This window comes from Castanea sativa, chromosome 5 (genome assembly GCF_040712315.1).
Source record: "Castanea sativa cultivar Marrone di Chiusa Pesio chromosome 5, ASM4071231v1".
NCBI lineage: Eukaryota > Viridiplantae > Streptophyta > Magnoliopsida > Fagales > Fagaceae > Castanea > Castanea sativa.
The window spans coordinates 71,596,456-71,604,769 of NC_134017.1; the positions used below are offsets into that span (position 1 = coordinate 71,596,456).

General features: G+C 33.8%; 1 pseudogene; it reads left to right on the forward strand.

The window, feature by feature from the left end:
• The first annotated feature begins 217 nt into the window (after nucleotides 1-217).
• Nucleotides 218-4,526, forward strand: LOC142635724 (cysteine-rich receptor-like protein kinase 25; annotated as a pseudogene).
• The last annotated feature ends 3,788 nt before the right edge of the window (nucleotides 4,527-8,314 follow it).

Consider the following 8,314-nt stretch of genomic DNA (forward strand, 5'->3'; position numbering starts at 1 on the left):
TCCATAGAACAAAACTTACAACCAATACTAGAAGGTCCAAAACAGGACAAGCCTATACAACATCTAGCTACAAAGATACAAAAAACTACATAGCACAAAAACATTAACCATATGGGACCAACAATGACGTACAGGAACTGAAAATCTCCTGCACACAACACCCAAATTTATCAGTAACCCCAATGAAAGAATTTTCTGTTGAAGCCTAGGAGGTAAAATGTTTTCCTTCCACAAATCCAGGGCCCTTATTTTACTATTATTTGCAGTGTTTGCGCTTACAGGCAACACTAATTCCCAGCCAACCTACAGTGCTCACTTTTGCTCAGATCAATCAAACAAAACCACCAGTGCCTTTTAGAAATATAACCTCAGAGTCCTGTTGGATTCCTTATCCTCTATAGCTTCACAAAATTACAGCTTCTACAACGATAGCTCCAATACAGTTGTCTACGGCCTCTATCTCTGCCGAGGTGATGTTTCTAATGAAACCTGCCAAAGCTGTGTCAGCTATGCGACCCAAGATATCACAAGTAAGTGTCCATCTAATAAAATTGCGATTATATGGTACGAGGAATGCATGTTACGCTACTCCAACGTTAATTTCTTTGGAGAGCAACAGACTTTTTCCAGGGTTGCTCGCATTGAATGTTCACAATTTGACTTCACTAGATGAACCTAGTTTTGGAATACTTGCTCTAATGTTGAGAATAATGGATGAAGCTATAAAAACAGATATGTTGTTCAAGGCAGATAATCAGTCAGTGGGTAATGGATCTGAGCAAAGATATGGGTTGGTGCAGTGTACTAGAGATATCAATAGTAATGCTTGCGGCATTTGCCTTGACACGTTGAGGAAGGGAGCCGAGGGCTGTTGCAAATTGAAACAAGGGTGGCGGCTCTTAGCCCCAAGTTGCAAGATAAGGTATGAGAACTACTCTTTCTTTCAACAAACGCCAGCAGCTCCACTGTTGCCACCACCACCGCCATCAACCCAATTAGGGCATTCAACACCTTGTAATGGTAAGTTCCGATTTTTCCCGGACATTTTCCTTAGAAATTTTGGTCTTAGTAATTTGATAGTTGAGGATAGTTGAGGATGAGGGATGTGAAACTTGGATGTCTCCATTAAAGAAACCAAAATGTCCAACTAATTGAACTATAAAACTTTTGATAATTTCTTGCCTAATCAAATTCTGTAATTAGGGTGGATTAAAATTCATTCATCTTGATCTTGGATATAGGAAGGGTCCAAAATTGAAATGGAGATTGGAAATATCTCCTTTCAAAATAAAGATTAGATAATTAACAAAATGAGAAGTGAATGTTAAAAACATTTGGCCCAAAAAGCCTAAACTCATGGTAGATTCATGGACCCATGAACTTGTAGAACAGGTAAAGTAATCCTAATGATCCAATATAGCTAGAGTTGGATTCATTGTCCCATTAGGTTCAATATAGTAAATATTAGAAATTGTCTCAAAATCCTATTAAGATTGGGTCTTATTTTTGGATTTTCGTGGTGTTGAAGGAACAGTTAGCTACAAGTATGTATATTTTACGATACACAATACTATACAAAACATAATTGACAAGTGGGTGTATTGAGGCTTTGGTACTCATTTACTAAACTACCCTCAACACTACTTATTTTTTTCAAAAGTACAGGTTACTATAAAGGTTTAGATTTCATATTCCATCTACAATTTTATTTATATATGAAACATATTTTATAAGTTGTTTGAAATTTTGTTCTGAGTTTATAATAAGCATTTGTAAAAAAAAAAAAAAAAAAACTATAAAAAGTTGTGGTTACAAAGCAGATTTTTGAGTTTTAAAAATGCTTTTTTTCCCTATTCTCTCAAAATGTCTAACCAAATGGAGTAGTCACTTTGTTAAAAATTTGTTTGGCATTACAGGTTGCTTATAGATTTGTTAATCTGTGACAATTTGAATAGCCTATGTCCCTAAACTTAGTGATATATTGTTGTTTTAAGAATATTATAAGCAAACTGATGATTTTATTTAATGATGAGACAGCAGGAAAGGGCGGAAAGAATGCAACAACGATAGTAATCATTGTTGCTTCATCAATTGCACTAGTTGCCGCTGTCTTGAGTATTTTGTGTCAGTTCCACTCATCTAGGAAGAAAAGACAAGCTGGTAGATTTAGTTTACCTATCCTCTAAAATTTGTATTTGCAGATTTTCAGTAATTATTAATCTAATTTGTTATTCAGGGGGAGAAACAAGCGAAGAAATTCTATTGAAAAATAATTTGGGAGGTAGAGCTAATTCACTACCCATAAAGGATAGAAATAGACACGACAGATCATGATCAGAAGAGTGGAAAAATGCATTACTTCGATTTAAGTACCATGCAGACTGCTACAAACAATTTCTCTTATGAAAATAAACTTGGAGAAGGTGGCTTCGGTCCTGTTTTCAAGGTTAAGAAAAACATTGTAGTTTTTTATTCAGATGCAATCTTGGCAATTAATTTATCCCATGCATTTGAAAAATTGAGCAATAATTAGGATCACCAACATTTAGAAATTTTTGTCTGATGGCCTATGGTATCAAACAAAAATTAAAATTAGAGGGAAGATTTTTTTTTATTCATTTTTTGTTTTAGTCTTTGTAAGATTGTATGTTATAAATAGATATCATCATTTTCTTGTAAGATTGTACGAGTGCAATGAGAAATTGTCATAAAATATTGAGATTTTTTTTTTTGTTGAGGAAGACAATATTGAGAAGTTTAAAGACTTTAACTCTTATGCTAAAAATATGAATGTAAATTGGATAATAACAGTGTGTTTGTAATATATTAATAATTTTATGAAACAATATTTGCTTACCTGAAACTTTGAACCTCTGTAACAGAGGGGGAGCTCAAAATTTTTTGAGGGGGCCAACACCTAGTTCCAACCGTGTGTCAACCATTACTGTGTGATAGCTTTCTATGATTGAGAAAGTTTAAAATGCTTTCAGGGCAAGCTGGCTAATGGAAAAGAGATAGCAGTTAAAAGGCTTTCAATGAAATCTAAACAAGGTCTTGAAGAGTTCAAGAATGAAGTGATGTTAATTGCGAAACTTCAACATAGAAATCTAGTAAGGCTCTTGGGATGCTGCTTGGATGGAGAGGAAAATCTTTTAGTATATGAGTACATGGCCAACACTAGTCTTGACGCCTTCTTGTTTAGTTCGCTCTCTCTCTCTCTCTCTCTCTCTCTCTCTCTCTCTCTCATTTAACAACAATTACATATAGGCTAATTTTATGATATTTGAGAGGATTATTTGCTTCCTATCATTAAAATGCAGATCCAACAAAATGTAGAGAGCTAGACTGGGTTAAGCACACAAATATTATCAATGGGATTGCAAGAGACCTTCTATATCTCCATAAGGATTCTTTGCTCAAAATCATTCATAGGGATTTGAAAGCAAGCAATATATTGTTATATGATGAGATGAACTCAAGAATATCAGATTTTGGCACTGCCAGGATTTTTGGAGGCAATCAAATAGAAGCAAGCACTCATAGAATTGTGGGTACATAATATGTTATTGAATTCATGACATTTCATCTTGATATATCACTTATGCAACTCAATAAAAGATTTGTTAAGCCATGTATATTTTTGTATGCTAATGTTGGTATTTAGAACTCTTTGAGCACTAGACTTTTCCATTGAGTGTGTATAGTTGTCCCCTATGTGTTAAGATAAGACACGATCACACTATATTATTTCTCTTAAATACAATTTGGGGGATTCCTTTTGCACCTTTTTTGCAAATCTACTTTCAAAACATTAAAATTTAGCAGTAAAATTGAGTGAAAAACTCAACAAACTACAATTTCAATTTTCCGTAAGTCATAGTATACTACACCATGAGCAATTTTGCTTTCATTCTCTTTAATTGTGATTGAAGCCAAAATGTGTCACAATATTTTCTTCAATAGTGGATACATGCCGCTAGAGTATGCAATGAATGGACTATTTTCAATTATGTCTGACATTTACAGTTTTGGAGTTCTACTGCTAGAAATTATATATGGAAAAAAGAATAGTGGCTTCTATTCTCTTCTTTCTTTCTTTTTCCTATCTCTTGAGCTCAAATATGATGTTTCCTCTTACTATAATGAACTAAGAAAAAAACAATACACAACAGGCATGGCAACTATGGAATGAAGGCAAAGAGTTGGAGTTGATAGATGACACCTTAGTCCACAATTGTCCTGCAAGTGAAGCCGGAAGATTCATCCATATTGCATTATTGTGTGTTCAGGAATATCCTAATGATAGACCAAATATGTCATTGGTTGTTCTCATGCTTGGAAGCGAATCAATAAACCTTCCTCAGCCATCAGCACCTTCATTCTCTGTAGTTAGATTTACTATGTCTAATCAATCGTCAACAATTGAGTCCGGGATTGGATTTCCCACATCTGATCAATCATCAACAATTGAGGCCGGGATTGGATTTGCCACGTCTGATCAATCTTCAACAGGTGCGTCTCGATAGTGAAGAGATTGACTAGAGCATGCTATTCTAGCCACTTGAAAACAAGAATTTTCCATGCGGGGTATGCATCGCTTTTGGCAAATGCAACATGTTATGAACAATTGTCAATATACAAACATGGCCATATGGATCCTCAAAGGAGGGTCGGATTATGTGATATGAGTTTTTGACAAGAAACATTCCAAATTTGGCTACTGCATTGATGCATATGTAAGTAGTCTTTCTAACGAGATTAAATTCCTATTCATCTAAACGAATGGAACCTTCATCTTGAGTTTTTTAGACCTAGACCATGACTCATTATTCAATATTAAAGGCGTTTATCTTTAGAAGAATCGGATGTTTCATATTCAATATTCACATACATGATACAACGCAATCACTTGAACAGTGCTCTATACAAGGATAGTCAGTTTTCCTTCTTAAAACTCTGCAAGCTCTAAAGCCAAAACAAAAAATTTCTCTAAATCGTCCTCACATGACTGTATGACACCTTTGAGTAAACATTTTTGGGCCTAAAGAAAAGCTTCCACTAGTCCACACCAACCTCAATAATGGGCTCAAGAGATATTGGGCCTGGACATAACCTTCAATCATCAAGCCTGCTTGGATTACCAACAATGGCCACATCATGCATTGTCGATTATCCCACAAGATCCTCCCCAATAATCTAAAAGTCAGGATCCAATTAGTTATATATTCAATACCTAAGCACTTGATTAATTTTTGTAAAATAGTTATGTGCTTTTGTGTATATATAATCTACTTATTTAAGCGGTCAGAGTGATATTCTAGTGGTTTTAAACTTTCAGTGCTTCTTATTGGTACTTAAGTACTGGGATAGAACCCTAGCAACTTCTTATTTATAGATAAGTTTATAAAATATCAAATTATATATATAGTTTCTTATCGTATATGATTGGTGAATATATAATTAAGTTTTATAAGTTTATAAATAAAAACTAATCTATCTAATTAAGTTAATATAATATCCACTTTAATTTAGTTATTGATCATTAGAATAAATTTGTGAATTCATAAAAACTTTAGTCATAATATTATGCTTCTTCGCTTTTACACTTTAATATTATGCTTCTTTACATTATGCTTCTTCGCTTTTACACCCTAATCCAATTTGTTTTTTAAATCTTTCAGTCTATCAGTATGTCATCTTCTTCCTACTTCTTGTTAATCTACGTGGGGCCGTACAATTCTTCTTATGAGGTGGTGATTTCTTCTGCGATCTCTATATGCTTGGTACTCAAAGAAACCTCCATGAGTATGAGGTTTACTGATTAATATTTTATTATTTATTTAGGTGGTTGTTCAACACTATTCCATTGTCGATTAGATGCATAGACAACAGCAAGAGATTAATGGCCTGTTTAGATGTTAGGGGAAGGAGGGGGAGTGAAAAGGAGTAGAATAGAGTTAGCTAAAAATAAACTAATTTTGTACTAAATCTACTCTACTCCTCCTCCCTCTCCCTCAATCCAAACGGACCATAAGAGAAGTTAAAAATTTCTTGATCATCTGACTAAGCTTTTTAAGAAATTTTCAATATCTTATTTATAAGTTTGGATGATAATGGTCCTATTGGACAATTGGGAGGTGTTTGATAAGGGTATTTAAACAACATTTTTCAATGCTTAAACACCTCTACACATATTTTCACAACAATTTTTAACCCGCATATATTTCAATAACATTTAAACAATGATACTAAAAATCTCTAACCAAATGGGTCTGATATTTGATAGCCTCCTACTTTTCAACTTTTTATTCTGCTGCATATTAACTTAATTGGTTATTTGTTTGTACTACCATGCGTTTTGCATATTAATTAGATTAATTAATTAACTTAATTAATCAATAAATTTATCACAAGGGGTCAATGCATTTTTGGCCTATCAACAATTTAACCCTTATTAACGCAAGGCGGGGTGGGGCAGGGTGGATTTAAAAAATCTAAACCCATCACCACCCCGCCCCGTGGTATGGGACTAAAATCTCGCCCCATCATTGCCCCACCAATTTTACGAGGTGGGGGAAAATTCGTGTGGAGTGAAACGGGAAGGGGCAAGTTAAGCAGAGCAAGGAAAAATTGGCATCCCTATTCACAAGGATAGGAACCATGATTTTATTTTGGCTAAAATTTCATTTTGCCACTAGACTTTTACTTCCATAGTTCTTAACACGCATTTCCAAATTTTATACTAATCAAATTTTATTACTATTTAATTAATAAAATCAAATTCTTCTGTAATTTTAAATACCCCAAAAAAAAACCCTTAAAATATAAAGTGGCAATTTGGTCCATGATCAATAACTTACATATTTTAACTCATTTTGGTGATATGTAATCTATATAAGATCTAAAAATTAAAGTGTAGTATTTATTGTTACTATACTCTTATTAAGCCACATTAGGGTAGTGTTTCGGTATATTCTTGCCCACTTTGATCCATTATGTCCATGTCAATCCACTTCGCTCCATTTTAATCCACTTTGGTCATTTTCAATCTAATTCAGTCCATTTCAGTCTATTTTAGTCCACTCAATCTACTTCAATCCATTCAGTCTACTTAGTCTAATTTGGTCCACTTCATCTTCAATCCAATTCGGTCGACTTTGTTCCCTTCAGTCTAATTCAATCCACTTAGGTCCATTTTGATCCATTTCAAAAAACAAAACTTCCCATCTCACAACCTAATCCGCCACCACCGATAACCCACGAAATCCACAAACACAACCACTAGATACACACAAACATAACCCACGTCAAATCTTTTATTATTATTATTATTATTATTATTATTATTATTATTATTATTATTTCATAAAAAAATTGATCAGAGAATTTTTGTGAGAAAAGAGATAGTGGAGTTCTTAGCAAAGGAAAACCAGATTTGGTGGGAGAGAGACCAAGTATCCGTTTGGATACAAACTATTGCGTTTACGTTTGGCACGTTCACGTTTTAGCTCTTTTTTTTTTTTCCCTGCGCAGCTTTTCAACTTTTAAGGGACAAAGGCTACTATTCATGCACTGTGCATGAAAAATAGCCACAATAGTGGACTTTTCAGCCAATTTTTAGTGCATAAGTGGGTCCTATGCACTATTCACGGGACCTACAAACTTCACTTTTCAGCAATTTTTTTATTAAAAATGGGTCTTATAGTACTATTCACATATTTAAAAATTATTTTGCTACAGTGTTTTCAGTTTTCAGCAATAAGTTCTATCCAAACGGACCCCAAATAACAATAAACTGAAAAGTAGGTCACAGAGGACTAGACGTGAAGGAGGAAGCAACAATAGCTTAGTTTAAGTCGGATATGAATGCTAGCAACTCATCTTGTGCTATCACTCGCCTTCGTCGACCATTGCGACCATAAGGCTTTGTTGACTACCGCAATCCCAAACAGGGGGCAGAACTAACCTTGGACCAAGGGGGCAATAGCCCCCCTAAATTTTTTTAAAAAAAAATATTATTTTATATGTGTATTAATTTTAGCAATTTTGTTCTATAAAATTACATTTTATTTCCCTTTAACAATATCATTGATTCTTTTAAGAGTAATGCTATACTCACAAACTTTTTTATAACATTTTTACAAATCTTTTTGGTAGCAAATTTTTATTGGTTCGTATATGGGCACACCATTTACATCATTTTTTTACTAATCAATAACCACTTATTACATAAGTAATTTATAAAACGAACTTGCAGCTATAGTATTTTCCTCATTTTAGTGACCAAAAAAAAATTATAGATCTAAAATCTAAA